This window comes from Macaca fascicularis, chromosome 8 (assembly GCF_037993035.2).
Source record: "Macaca fascicularis isolate 582-1 chromosome 8, T2T-MFA8v1.1".
Lineage (NCBI taxonomy): Eukaryota > Metazoa > Chordata > Mammalia > Primates > Cercopithecidae > Macaca > Macaca fascicularis.
The window spans coordinates 111190639-111205909 of record NC_088382.1 but is presented as its reverse complement, the minus strand read 5'-3'; the positions used below and the strand labels follow the sequence as shown (position 1 = coordinate 111205909).

The following is a 15271-nucleotide window of genomic DNA, read 5'->3' as shown; positions in this document are numbered from 1 at the left end:
AAAAAAAGTGACAAGGCAACATAAAAACTACACATTTTAAATACTAGTTTGTAAACACAATACTAACATCTACCTCGTGAGGATAAGTGAAAAAATAGGAAAATGGCTTAATATTTTCCAAAACAGGCATGATGCAACAATATTATTATTGGCCGAAACAGGTTTTAAAAAATTATGCTGGCTGGGCGTGGTGGCTCACTCCTGTAATCCTAACACTTTGGGAGGCCGAGACAGGCAGATCACCTGAGGTCAGGAGTTCAAGACCAGCCTGGCCAACATGGTGAAACCCCATCTCTACTAAAATACAAAAATTGGCCAGGCGTGGTGATGGGTGCCTGTAATCCCAGCTACTCTAAAGGCTGAGGCAGGAGAATCACTGGCACCCGGGAGGTGCAGGTTGCAGCGAGCTGAGGTCACGCCATTGCACTCCAGCTTGGGCAACAGAGACTCCATCTCAACAACAACAACAAAAAGAATAAAACCATGGGGAGAAAAAATGGGAGTCTTTTTAATGAAATAAGAGTGAACTTGATCTCATTGTTAATGTCATATGCTGCCAGTGATACAGCCAAAACGTTCAGGGTCTTCTCTAAGGCTGTGTATGTCCTTGGAATCTCAGAGTGAAGTGTATGGGAACACACGGAAATTCTCTAGGGACCTGCTAGGATCCTCCCAAAGCAGAACAAGTGTTTCCAAATTCCCATGGCTGACAGGCTTGAGTGGATATTCTATAATGGTGCTTCTCAAATGTTGCAGGGCACCAGAGTCACCTGGAGGGCTTTGGTAAAATGCAGATTCTCCGCCCACTCTCAGAGATTCCGATTCCATAGGTCTAGAATGTGGCCAATAATTTGCATTTCTAGCAAGCTCTCAGGTAGAGCTGATGTGGCTGGTCTGGGGACTACACTTAATACTGTTCTATGGCAAATGGAAATGCCAAAATAATTAAAAGGAGCAATTTCATTATTGGATTATTTTGGTGCATTTGGTTCACTCCACACAGTATTAGAAAGTGCTATATTTGGCCAGGCATGGTGGCTCGTGCCTGTAATCCCAGCAACTTGGGAGGCCAAGGCGGGCAGATTATGAGGTCAGGAGTTCGAGACCAGCCTGACCAACGTGGTGAAACCCTGTCTCTGCTGAAAATACAAAAATTAGCCAGGTGTGGTGGTGCGCACCCATAATCCCAGCTACTCAGGAGGCTGAGGCAGGAGAATTGCTTGAACACGGGAGACAGAGGCTGCAGTGAGCCGAGATTGTGCCATTGTACTCCAGCCTGGTGACAGAGCAACACTCTGTCTCAAAAAAACAAATAAACAAAAAAAGTGCTATATGTGTCATTAAGGTCCTAAGTCAACTATCAATGAAGTCCATGTGAGAGTTCCTCTTCACTTCTCAGATTTCCCTTCTTAGGAGGACTAAATACCAATATGGGAGGACAGGCAGTTACCTGCACAGAAAGATTCAAGCACCACCTGCTTCAGGATGTCTTCTTATTCCTATGCCTGGAAGCTCATCCTGAAACACTCCATCCTTTGGATAAAGACATTGTCATCTCCTGGCATTAAAGTGCAAATGCTCTCAGGATAATAACTGCCACAGAGAACTTACAAGCTCGTGCCAAGCCTATGTGAAGCTTTTATCACCTCTGCTAATCCTGGCAACCACTCTGTGAAGCAGGAATCAGCATCTTCCTCCCACAGAGAAGTTAAGCTGTTTGTGGAAAATCACGTAGCTGGTAACAAGCCAACCTGAGATCTGAATCCGGGTCTGCTTGATGCCAAAGGCCACACTTTTAACCACTGCCCATATTCGTCTTGCAAATTCAACAATACATTGTCAGCAGATATTGGGATCAGAGTATGTCCTACAATGGCTACTAGTTTGTTGGGAAGCACTAAAGGAGTGTAACCTTGATGAGGCAAAGAGACTGGACATTTTGGGATCATTGCAGATTCCTTGACAAGAAGGACAGGGTTGGGGTGCTTCAGTAGAGAGGAGACAAACAAGAAAGTATCTCCATATACTGCAAGCACTGTGAAGACTGAAAGAAAAATTCCAAAGTTAGCCTTTCTAAGAAAACAAGAGGTGTCTGTGTTGGGGAAATGATGATAAACTTTGCAGTGCTTCAGCAAAGGGCTGTTGAGGATGTGTGAAAGTGCAATGCTTTGTGTTTGTGTTTCTGGCAAGTTATATTTGGCACAGAAATTCTGGGATCCAATTCTATTTGAATTGTTACGGTGAATCTTTTTGTTATCTTTTCTATTTTTTATCTTTTGCATATAATCACTGGCCTGTTAATAGGTTTTTAAATTCAGACTTCTGGAGGCTGAGCTTTCTTCAGACTGACTGGAGGTGCAAGTGTGATTCTGGAAATCCCGTCAAAGGCAGTGTTAATTCCTCCACCTTAATTAAGCTTCACACGCTTGGTAAATTATAACTACCCCTTCTAATTATTTTTGTATATATTGTTGGAGATTAAAAAGAGTAGCATAATTAATATAAAGATTGCTTCTCTTCTGAAAGGTGCGGATTCTGTCTGGACTAGTGAAATAATGAAGCTGGAATGCTGAAAATGGCTCTGGGCACAATTGCTGACTCAAGGTACATATACCACAGCCTAATAAGATGCTTTTAACAAAAGCTGAGAGCTCGACATAGTTTATATATTTGGGGTCCTGATGCTTACAAGTCTATTTACAGGGTGGCAATCAGGGCATAAAGAGAAAGGACATGGTGGTGGAGACACAGACTTGAATTTAATTTTCCGTCCTTCTTCCCACCAAGCCCTGAGACCTCCGGTGAGTTAACTCAACTTCTCTGAACTTGAAATTTCCTCATCTACAAAATAGAGACAATAGCTAAGAGAACTGGGCCCTGCTAGTCTCATAGTGGACGGTGGGACCAATAATGGTCTCCACTTTGCACCTCCCACCTGTCCTCAAACATCCACTTCTCCCTGTCTGCAGTGCCCAATAGGATCGGCTCAAACTCAGGAAACAGGAGAGGGTCATTCCAGGAGCATTTGCTCTGACTTGAAACAGGCAGAATAAATGAAACCTAGTCTAAATAGATTCTGAGATTTTTTTTTTCTGTTTTCAAAATCAAAGCAGTGGCTTCTTAAAACCCGAATGACTCACAAGAACTCACTTATGAGTTCATTATTTTCTTCATAATGCTTTACAGAGTCAGAGGTGACCTGACTGGGTTTCCTTAAGTGTGTTGACACTAGAGCTGATTTTCAGAGGCACTAAAGTATTTCCATCATTGAAATACTGGCCCATGAGCAAATAATAATAATGGCCACCACTTTTTGAGAGCCCTGTGCTAAACATATATACTTCACAAGTATTACCTCAGACAGCTTTGCTTGGTAGCTTTTTATTGTTATTATTCCTATGTCATAGGATAGGAAACAGGTAAGCATGTAAGTACTCTCCCATCCCCCACAGTCAGTTTGTAATCCCAAGCTGGGATTGGAACTTATGAAATTCATCTACATACATGCCAGAGGCCTTTGACTTCTCTGCTACACAGCCAAATGAGCACCTTTCCACACAAAATCCAGGGCAATTACAGCTGAAATTATGGAAACATATGTGACCAGCATAGAGAGACTCCTCTATTAATATATTATTAAAGGTATAATTATTAATAATATCATTACTATTTGCTCTCCATGGCTTAGTATAATACCCTCACAGATAACATTTGTGTTTCTTAGAACTTTCCTTTTAGGCTACATCTAATGTTTCACTTGGGTTTGATTCACCCTCCTGTTTGTGGAGAAGGAATTCTACAGACAATGTTATAGCTTTCAAGTTGTACTGACCAGAAGCACAGAGTATGAACATTTTATATTGTACCCCATTACTATGTTCTGTGTATGCTAGTATTTTTTATTCTATATGATTTCATTTTTTAAGAATGTTGGTCTTGACTAGCAAACTTGATTTCAAACTGACAATAGGCCATATCCTGTACGTAGACACACATAAACACACATGCACGTGTGCCCCTGTTTGCACCACAGCACATAGCTCCAGATTTAGTAACTCAGACAGGCTTAACATTCAGCTCGTTTCATTAGTCCATGTGGCTCAGGGAGATTTAACTATAACCATTTTGTCTCTGTCCACAAATTTAATTTGTAAATCACACAAAAGTACCTGGCAGTTTCTGACAGTTTTCTGAATGAATGAAAATGCAAACTGTGCTTTGGTAAGTAAGACGCTGATAACACTGCACGAACTACTCAAGCATATGCCGGTTTTCTATTCTTCATGCTGTTGTCTAATATACTGACACTCTTGGGAGTACATGAGGGGACAAGAAGTTATAGGCACGTAGGATTAGAAGTTACTGCCCAATGTGGTTAATCAGCAGTAATCATCCCAGCAAACAGGGCCCCTTCTCCCACAAAGCTCTCTAATCTTTTCCCACCCCCGATGATATATCCAGAAACTATAACACTTGGTTAAACCGACTCTAATTTATAAAATGAAACTGAACTCTTTCTGAAATGGTGGTATTTTATATTATTGGCAAGAGTCTCAAGAACGTCTGTTCTATAAGATTCCACAGCCTCATTCTAGTGTCTAACAACCCTCAGTGTGAGAAAAAATTTTCAGACACTTATAGTTGTACTTCAGAGTTGCAGACTGAATAGATTCAAACACTAGAAATAACTTTTTGGTAATTGGTAGTGCAGAACAAAGACTACAAATCTTCAAGTGGATTATCTTTTACTAAATTTGAACTACAAGCCCAATTACTTGAGCAACTCAAAATACGGTAAGATAAATGTTCATTATCAAGCTTCCCACTTACCCCTGACTGCCCAAATCACAGACACAGAATGAGTTAAGTGACGTAGGAAGGTAAACCTCTTACCTGTGTTAAGTCAGTGGGAAGTGGCTCATGGACTATTCTAGTTTGTTGCAGGAATGATTTTTGCATTAACTGCTACTTGAATGACTCACGTTGCTAGTCCTGTGTACTTTTACTTATTTTTCATCAATTCCGAAATTGTTAGAGATTTTGATATTATGTCAAAATAGGAATTTGAATTCTCCTAAGGAGGGAAACTGCTGTTGCTATTACAGTTTACCATTGTAATGCTGACCCCAGATGGTGGGTGTGAGTGGACTTGAGTCCAGAGCAACCTTTGGAGAACTACATGACCTCACTAAGCTGGCTGCCTTATCTGTGAAATGGAGACACTACAGCACCTATGGCACAGGATTGTTGAACAATGACGAGACTCTCATTTATTAAGCACTCAATTATTTCAACACATGTCTTTTCAAAAGCAGAGAAACTAGTGGTGGTCCACATTCCTGAAGCCTGTTCAAAGAGTTTTCTTCAGATTAGCTTTACCTTATTTTGGCTTCTACAACCTCAAAGAGTTTAATTTAATTTTGAAAAAACTTGGCAAGTTTTAGGTTTTGTAAACAAGGAAGAAAAACTTTAAATTTGCCTAATTTCACACTTGTGGATGTTACAAAGACATACATTTGTTTCTATTGAAGGCCACAGGGGCAGAAACTTCTAGCAAATGCTAGAGGGTGGCTGAATAGACCAGCTCTATAGTTTTGCTTATGAAACACATGAGTCTCATGAACTATCTAATTGTATCTCTACGATTTTGTGTGTGTGTGTGTGTGTGTGTGTGTGTGTCGTTTTTAAGCCAATCCAATAATACTGAAAACTATAATACTATGAGAGTGCTTGAAGTTTCCTTAAATGCATATCTGAAAAAAGAAAATGAGGTTCCAAACGAAAAACATGAAATCAAATAAAAGTATAAATTCCACTCTGGAGATGAAAGAATGATGATACAACTATGGATATAACAAAAGTCCCATCAGTTAGGGGAAAAACAACTCAATGTCCAGTAAATGTGTATAAAAAAATGACAGATAGGAAATATAGCATTGTATAGTACTAAACACAGTAGGTCTATCAGTGGTTTCAGTTATCTGTGCGTGTGAGTATGTGCGTATGTTTTGATTTTGAAATCTCATCATCTAAACCAGTATCTCTATAGGACAGCTTTACCCTGTCATTAAAACAGACCCTCAGAGGGCTCTTCAAGTATTGTCTGCTTTTGTCTTCTCTGTAACATTCCTTCTGGTTAACCACTCATAGCTTTAACATTTCCAGGAGTAGGAGAAATATCAGAAAAGGCTTATTAAACAATAATATGCTGGAACCAGAAAAACTGAGTTCCGAGGAGCAGTGAAGAAAAAGATGAAGGGACACATTTGTTATAAGTTTTAATTACACATCTATCTACTTTAAAAAAAAAAGTTTGCCTTTCAACAATTTTCCACATTTGTTTCAGGAAAACAGAAATAATTTCTAGTTAAGTTTAAAAGGAGACATTTATACTTGTTTATGAGTATATATATATATTATGTTTGTAGGCTAGCAATTAAGTCTCAGAGGTATTGAAGTTACATCAAAATGTTTATAGTACAATAAAATATATTTAAATATAAGAAATGGAAGTATTAAGGCATAGTCTTCCAGTATCAGAAAAATACTACCAAAAATGATTCTTTCAGCATGAAAGAGGACAGTCCAACCCCAGTCAGATTTCTCAGTGAACCAGGCACATGTCTGCTTACTGTCACTGTCACCTAGATGCACAAAACCACACATGGCAATGTACTCATCGATTATGCAACATTGGTTGAGCATCTGTTCTCTGCCAGGTTCTGTACCAGCTGCTAAGCATACAAAGATTCAAGGTTAAAAAAATCCTCTCTTCATTCAAAAAGTTCAGCGTCTAGTAGGATGAATAAATGAATGAATGAATGAACCAAGTGAAACCCTGCCAAGTGCTATTGTTTAGATCTAAAGCAAAGCCCGCAGTGGGAGCAGCTGACTCTATCTGGGAAGATTAGGAAGATCTTAGGGGAACAAGGTCTCAAGGTGTGAGATGTCTTCCAGGTGAAGAAGCGAGGGCGGGCTATTCTAGGCAAGGAGAACCCCAGAGAAGGGTCAAACAAGAGGTTGGAAATAAGTAGGAAAAAATAGTGAAGGTTGAAAAGAGATCTGTCATTTCAAAATATTAATAAAAGACAGATTATGCTGGATTGAGAAATGAGTGATAGTTTAAGATGTCGGGCAGGAAGCACAGGCTCCTCTCTTAAGAACCATGGGGTGGAAGGAAAGAGGAGGGCCCAGCAATAGTTTGAAAGGGAGTCAGGGGCTGGAGCTGGGATAGGATCCTGACCCTTCCCTGGAGGGAACCAGAGGGAGCCCGAGGACCACCCCTATCACACACACAGCAGAAGGGATTTTCCCCAGAGATGCTGGCCTCAACAGAATGAGTTTCCAGGATTCATCCTGAGACAGTTATCCAGTAAGTGAAAACCCACAGTGGCTCAATTATGATTGAAAATTATTTTCTGCCTAAACAAATATCAAACTTTAGAGAACACTTGCATTTACAGTGTTTTAAGTTAATTAACCTTCACAGCCTACTGCACTTTTATCACAGAAATGTTTCTAATCAAGGTTGAGATGAAAAGGAGTTTTCCGTAACTGCAGCTTTAGCACGTCTCTAGAAAACAGAGCATGTCTCACACTGCACATGAACTCGTGATAACAGCAAGGGCGGATGCAACAAAGAAGGATCTGGAGCTGCAAGTGAGGCCGTTGCTGGCCCACACCCCAGAGTCCCCCTCACATCTGGTCCTGGGGAGGACGTGGGGATGGAGCTTGCTCTTCTGACTGAGCTCTAACTACAGCCTTAATTCTCACCAGCCCTTGGATTTTGTTTTTTTTTAATTTGGGAGCTCTCAAGAGGTTTGGTTAGGTTTGTAACCAAATTTATTTTTCATATCTATTCAGAAGTATGGAAACAGCCTAGAAAAACATCAAAAAATGAAATTCTATTTACTTGGGTTATTTTTAAGGGAGGGAAGACCTACATTTTCCAGACTGTAGGGAGACAGCAAATCTGTATTGTTTGGGGAAAAGGACAGCCCTCCAGAGAGCCAGAGAACTAAACTAGCAGGAAGCCCTGCTGAAGAGAGTTGGGAGTTGCTGATGCCCTTGCCTCCCAGGCCTGTTGGGGCCACAAATTCAAACTACCTGACCACCTGGCCACCTGGACACCTGGACACTTGGCTACCTGACCACCTGGCTATCTGGCCACCTGACCACCTGACCACCTGTCTACCTGGTCACCTAGCTACTTGACCACCTGGCTACCTGACCACCTAGCCACCTGACCACCTGGCCACCTGGCCACTTGATCATCTTACCACCTGACCACCTAGCTACCTGGCTACCTGAACTCCCAACAATTGGACATCACCTCTTCCCACACACCACCTTAAATCTCCACCCTCCCACTTTTCTGCATAGCTCTCAGAGTAGCCAAGCCCAGGACTGGCTATAAAAACTGAGAAAGCATGCTTATAGGGCACATCCAAAGCCAGCTTCCTCTAAAAAACTAAAAGAAAAAAACTCTTTATTTTTTTTAACAGTTAAAATAAACTGTCCTTTGGTTTTAATTATGATTCCTGTTTGAAAGTGGAGCATGAATCCAGATTAAAAAGAGCTTCTAGACCTTAACAGGACAGCCATGCTGAATCATTCACAGAGGTCAACTAAAGTCTGTGATCAAGAGTCTTTTGAGAGGCTTCCTTTTCCCTCAAAGAGAACTATGGAGAATCAAAAGCGAAGAAATGTTTTCATTTCATTTTGAAAGCTTAAGTTTTCAAAAAAGCGTGACCTTACTATAAAACTACTTTCAACAGAACACAATTTAAACACTAACTCTTAAGAAATAGATTTGTATTAGGACACAGACGAAAATCCTATAATCACATGCTAATAACTGAAATTGTACTATAATTGCCTGCTAATTACCATGGAAATCTATAGGATTAATATTAACAATGTAACTAATAAATCCTGATACAGGAAAGATTACTGCAAACCAACATTAAAGACAGACATTGAATAAAGGGCGTACAGTTTATTTCATAATTAACTACAACCTTGTATCAATAATGCTTACACTGGATGTGACTATAAAGTAATGATGTTTATTTGGATGTGTTTATGGAATCAGGCTCATTACATCACAACCTGTACTGCCCATTCTGAAAGCACAAGAACTGTTACGTGCATTATTTTGGAACATCTGCACCACAAAGTAGTAAAGGAATTCTTAGTTCTCTTCCATAGGGAGAAGTTATATATGAATGTGCTACCAATTAACTGTTGTAGCTTCTGGCTTTCGCTCTATGAAGTTAATGTTGGTTGTTGAACCTCCTCTTCTAATTTCCCTTCCCTGTTTGAAAGGTAACAAATAGAAAAATATGCCTTCCCGAGAACGTGGTTTTGGAATTATCCACTATTTGAGGAGATTTGATTGATACCTAGTCCAGTTAACGTTTTTATTTGTGATCCATTTTAAAGATTTTTTAAATGGCTCACACACTGTGCAAAACAGGGTAACTCCACTGTGCAAATAAGTCCTGGGAAACTCCCAGACTATTCTGTGTGTAGATGGTGCCTCAAAATCAACACGCCCCTGGCTGAACTCAGTACCTGGCCAACCTCCATTCCCCCAACACTTGGCCATGCTGCTCCTTCTGTCTCCCGTGCCTCTGGGGAGGACATCCAACCCTTTAGCAAAGCTGCGCTTTTCTACATAATCTTTTTCTTCCCCTGTATCCCCCACAGCCAATCAGTCATCAAGGCTCTATCAGCTCTACAGTTTGTCTCTCACTCTGGGTTAATTTTGTATTTCCCCTTTGCAATTCATGCCTCCAATCCCAGTCTTTCGCCTGGCTATTGCTGGTCTTCTATTGCCAGTCCATCCCTCACTGCATCCATCCCACATGCTGGCTTAGAATTACCCCCCTAAAATACAGATATTCCATTACAGACCTGCCAAAAATCCCCAGTGGTTATCCAAAGCCTCCAATATCAAGCACTGCAACTCATTCCAGAGAAAGTTCATTTTATCACAGTATTCTATTTGACTATTACTTCTGCACATTCTCTACTGTCTGTCCTTATTCTGGGAGGACTGATGTGCAAATGTAACACAGCCACTTGGATGAATGGCTATTTGCAGGTATAATTTCTATTATTACCCTCTCTTACACATCTTGGATCTCTAAAATCTTCCTCATTCAACAACAGAAAAACATGGCTAAACAAGATATTCATGATAAACCTCAGTATAAAAAAGTATAAATACACATACATACACACACACACACACACACACTTGAATATCTCCCCAACAAAACTGTAAAACAAGACTTTGTAGAGCCAAGATACGTTAAAGCAACAAAGAGTAAGAAACTCTGAGCTCCACTTCTGGCTTAGTGATGTTCATCTGCAAACACGGTGAGGTGGGTGATCACAGAAGAACTCAAATAGCATTTCCCTAACGTTCTATCCGCAGCTCTGAGGTTTGCCACCAGGACTGAGGTGTCAAGAATCAATGAACCTCTAACACTCAGAGCCTTCTGGGTCTGTGGACCCCTAGAATCCTCCCTGGGCTCAGTCAGCCTCTATTGGGGACCCAGGGCTTCAGCCTGTGACACATAAAAACAGCTTAACCAGGGTTTCTTTCAGAGTTTGAGACCAGAAAATTCCATCTATGCTTCATCTCCCTGCCATTCTAAGATCCCCTTTAAAAATGTAAGCCTTTCCACAGCCCCATGTACTTTCTTCTTTCACCCTACTCTCTGCATGGGTCAAATCAACTAGCAGTCTCACTAGCATGCATGAGAGTATCCACCCTTCCTACCTTGGCTAATAGTGTTATCAGACTTTATTAAATAATTTGTCAGTCCCACTTTTTTTTTTTGAAACAGAGTCTTGCTCTGTTGCCCAGGGTAGAGTGCAGTGGTGTGATCTGGGCTCACTGTAACCTCTACCTCTTGGATTCAAGGGATTCTTCTGCCTGTCTCCTGAGTAACTGGGATTGTAGGCACCTGCCACCATGCCCGCTAATTTTTGTATTTTTAGTAGAGAGGGGGTTTCACCATGTCGGCCAGGCTGGTCTAGAACTTTTCGCCTCAAGTGATCTGGCCACCACGGCCTCCCAAAGTGCTGGGATTAGAGGCATGAGCCACCACACCCGGCCTCAGTCCCACTTTTGTTTGTCTTGATTACCGTACCTATGAATGTGCTATTGCACGACTTGCAGCACCCTTCCCTACCTTTTTGACCTCACATGCCCTAGTTATCCTTTCAGATGAGTCTCAGAAACTTCTCTGGGAAGCGCTCTTCTATGCTGCCACTTACCACGTGGTATCTCAGCTAGTCATCTTCTTGCCCCTTAGTCTTGAGCAGTTTGAGTACAGGGCTCTGCCTTAATTACATTTGTGTTGCCAGTACCTAACAAAGGGTCTGGCACATAGTAGGTGTTCAGTAAACTTTTGCGGAATGAATATGGAATAACTATGCTTTTCCTGAAACCGGTGTTAACTAATATGGGGCCATTCCTAACTCCATGTCTTCTTTTAAAGGGGCTTTCTCACTCAGAGGAAATCAAACTGCAAATTTAATTTAAGTGGTGATTCCACACAGGAGGTATAACTGATACAGGAATGCTCCTGGGACTGCAGAATGTAAACTTATTTATGACCTTGAATAATTGTTGTTATTCAAGGAGCTTACAAGAATGAACTTGTGAGACTTAGAGGACTTTGCTTATGTGTTTTGAAAAGCAGCAGAATCCACTTGGGGCCTGGGTTTGTTTGGTTTACTTATATCAAGTTAGAGCTCATTGCTAATGTTTTCTTCCCCTGCCCCCAACTCCTGCCAAACAGTTTATGACCCAATGTACAAGAACCGCGTATCAAACTGGCTTCCACCAGTGTCAGAACCAGCAGGAGCCAAGAGGTCCACCACTCAGACTGCAAAACATCCTCCACATCTGGAGAGGAAGGCACAGACCAAAGAATCAGGACGTCTGTAAATCAGCCACTCTCCATGTAGATGGCCTGGTGGATGCCAAGAACTGGCTAGAGGCTGGAATACAAAGGCGGTATATGGTGGAGAGAGAGCTTCAAATATTTTTTTTTTAATGGCGGGGTGCAGTGGTTCACACCTGTAATCCCAGCACTTTGGGAGGCCGAGACGGGCAGATCACGAGGTCAGGAAATCGAGACCATCCTGGCTAACACTGTGAAACTCCATCTCTACTAAAAATACAAAAAATTAGCTGGGTGTGGTGGCACGTGCCTGTAGCCCCAGCTACTCAGGAGGCTGACGCAGGAGAATCGCTTGAACCAGGGAGTCGGAGCTTGCAGTGAGCAGAGATTGTGCCACTGCACTCCAGCCTGGGCAACAGAGTGAGATTCCGTCTCAAAAATAAATAAATAAGTAAACAAATAAATAATATAAATAAAAATAAAAAATGGTGCACATTTTGGCATTCTTGGGTTTCTATCCTACCTACATACCACTTATCACATGTGTGACCTTGCATAAAATTCTTCCCTCTTAGCATCTCGGCTTTTAAACAAGAAAATGGGTTATTTTGGCCAGGTGCGGTGGCTCTCGCCTATAATCCCAGCACTTTGGGAGGCCAAGGCAGGCAGATCACTTGAGGTCACCCTGGCTGGGAAGAGTGACGGGGAGGGCGGGATGAAGAGAGATTGGTTAATGGGTACAAACACAGTTAGATAGCAGGAATAAGTTCCAGCATTCAACAGCAGAGCTGTGTGACTACAGTTAGCAATAATTTATTGTATATTTCAAAATAGCTAGAAGATTTGAGATATTCTGAACACAAATAAATGGTAAATGTTTGAGGCGATGGATATCCTAAATGCCCTGATTTGATCATTGCATATTGTATGCCTGTATCAAAATATCACAGGTATTCCATAAGTATGTATAATTATTATGTATCAATTTTAAAAAAAATAACCCTTGCTTTAGCTAAGGGGCCCTCATCTTGGTCTCTAACTCCAGCTTCAGGGTCACTGCCTGGCTGACTTGGTTGGATCTGCAGACCATAGATGCTAGTGGAGATTTGGGAACTGCGACTTTTGAGCCCTGAGTTTAACCTCCTGCTTCACGGAGGTTTCAAAAAAGAAATGCATCAAATAATTCCGGATACTTCTTTTTTTATTTTATTGTTTAGGCCATTAGAAGGCTCCTAACCAAAACTGGCAAATGTATGGCCCACCCACTCTGCCTTCCTTCACCCTCTGCAGGCAGTGATAACCTTCCATGATACTCCTTGTGGAGACAAGGGGTGACCTTCTCAACATCACACTCCAGAGTTAAAGCAGATGACGGTGCAACAGGCAGACATATGTGCCAGGACACCATCGGCGCTCCTTTACATGGGAAATGGTGTTTACAACCCACTGGCAGAGAAATGCATGATTTGATTTTTTTAATCTAGCAGAAGAATGAATTATATGAGATTTTTGCATATTTTCTCACTCTATGTGAGCAGATGTCAGGTTGAAGTTGGGGTAGAGACTGTGCTCAGAAAATACATGTCTCATTGAAGCTAACTGATGGATTTAATGCCTTGTTCTCAGGTTGGAAGCAAGTCACCCAGCTACCCAGAAGCTACTTAGTAAATGTCACGAATCTCAGAGACAAAGCATGTGTGTCTGTGGGGACACACGTGTATACAGAAAGAAAAGTCTGAAGGCACGCAAGAGATGATAAAGAAGAGAAGATTTGAAGTCTCACAAGATCTGAAAAATCATTCTAGTCTCAGAAAAGTAAACCCTGTAACGATATCAAAGTTGGATCAACAGGTATGCCAGTAAAATGCTTTTATTATTTGCCTTATTTGGACCCACGCCATATTTCTCTTTAATTGCTCCTTTCATTTTCTTGGGTAATAATTTTAAGGCTAACTTTTTAAATAAAATAAAATTGTTCCTCTGCTCTATGCAGATTTAACTAAACAGGTTAAGGCAAGTATCCCCAATCCCCGTCCTAGTCACCAGGTCTTGGTTTAGTTTATCAACCCAGGTCAGGAAGACAGATCTTATCCCGGTTGTTGCACTAATTATCTGAGGGGGAGTCATGTGATATAGGCCAGTGAGCCTTCCTAGGCCCCAGTTTCCTTGTTTATTCGATAAATATGTTTGACTAGTTAATACAATAGGTGTATGTGTGTGATGCAGGGGTGAGGAGCGGCTTAACTATTTTGCAAGAAAAACCAGTAACTAGTTTCAATATCTTCTACGGTGAGTCTCTGACCCTATCCTAGTCACTAAAATCTGCCATTGTGGTCAAGGAGTCCTAGCCAGGGTGAAATGGAAGATCTGAAAAGTCCTCACTGCAGTGTGTAAGAAATCAAAGTAATCATCCTTTGCAAGGCTCAGTAATACCTTTTCATACCCAACATGATGGGAACCTTCACTTAGCCCACACTCATTTGGACTGCAGCATCTTAGTCAGCAAAATGGAGTAATAAAGTCTACAAATGAGAAATGACTTACTTCTTATGGAAACAGTCTTAAAATTATTTGGAAACACATACATTACTGTCTGTTTTTAAGTAATTTTTGGAGCCTTTAAGATCTATTCCCTGACTTCCCCTGCTTTGCTCTGCATCTCAGAGGTTGATTCTGCAAACTGCACTTTCCGGGTTAATGTGCCCTTTGACTCTGAGTTAAATTCTGCCAATGGGAGGCACTGGCAAGAGATCAGGAGGCAGAAAGAAGCCAGGACAGTTCTTCTCCTCCTTCTTGGCATTGAGAATGTCTCTGGCAGTGATTCTGCTGTGCTTTCATCTCCCATTGGAAAGCAGCTCTCTCTGTGGTCCCAGCTCCTGCTGGGTGGCTCCTCCAACACCCACCTCCTCCTCCCTTTGATTCTCCAGCCCTGCAGGTAATAGCTGAGTTGTCTCATTGTGCCTTCAGCCTCTCCAACCTTGGCAATGGACTCATGCCCAGTGAATTACTGGGCATGGGTGTTGCCTTCCAGACTGAACCCCGAGTGATGTGCCATCCAGGGGGCTGCTGGTCTGTACAGAACAGACCTCATGTTTAGGGGTATACAGACTCCTGGCAGATTCACTTCTTCTTTAAACGGTTCACTTGCCTGACCACCTAGCATTGCATACACTAGGCGTGTGTTGAAATGGAAAAAACACTGGACAGGGAACTAGAAACTCACCGTGTAGTCACGTGACCTTTGCCAAATGCCTTTAGGGTCACATGAGCTTGAGTTTATTTATGTCACAGGGATAAGAGTTCATCTGACCTGCTGACTGCCTATTAGGTTCAAATGGAGAGGCCAT

At 41.6% G+C, this 15271-nt stretch overlaps 1 protein-coding gene across 10 annotated transcripts in view; it reads right to left on the bottom strand.

Annotated features, from left to right (window-relative positions):
* GRHL2 (grainyhead like transcription factor 2) overlaps nt 1-15271 on the bottom strand; it is a 184709-nt gene that overhangs the window by 80611 nt on the left and 88827 nt on the right. The gene's annotated exons all lie outside the window — the stretch shown is intronic.